Below are 561 nucleotides of genomic sequence, written 5' to 3' on the forward strand. Positions count from 1 at the left end.
GGCCTGGGGCTGGACGGCTGAGGGGCACCATTGGGGGAAGACTGGGGGACCTGGGAGCTTTGGGGGGTGCCCTCCAATGGAAGGAGTGCACCTCTTGGAGGTGCTTTGAGAGACCAAGTTCAACGTTTCTGAAAAGGAATTTTCTGGAATGTGTGGAGGAGCTGTGCCTCATTAAATGGGACAGTGCTAGACTGATGCCCTGCAGCCCTGGAATCTACTTGGCTACATCTGCAGTGGTGTTCAAGACGTGAAGAGACACCCTAGGGCTTCTAATCAACAAGTTTTGGTGTCTGATCATGATCTATAGGTGACAGGAAATAAGGTTCAGTTTCTGTTTGAACAGCCCTCCCCAGTGTTGCCAAGGTGTGCCAGCCTGGGGCTTAGAGCACCCCACTCTTCCTGAGCACCTTACGGGGGGTGGACAGAGGATGGAGGACAACCTGGCGGAGGTCAGGGCCACCCTGCGTCAGAGAGTTTTAGGGCTCGGGGTGGGGGGACTGGGGCACATGATGTCTGCCTGAGGGGCAGAGTTTTGAGAAGAAAGAGCAGTGTGGGGGCAGT

The sequence above is a fragment of the Manis javanica genome, chromosome 10, assembly GCF_040802235.1.
Source record: "Manis javanica isolate MJ-LG chromosome 10, MJ_LKY, whole genome shotgun sequence".
Taxonomy (NCBI): Eukaryota; Metazoa; Chordata; class Mammalia; order Pholidota; family Manidae; genus Manis; species Manis javanica.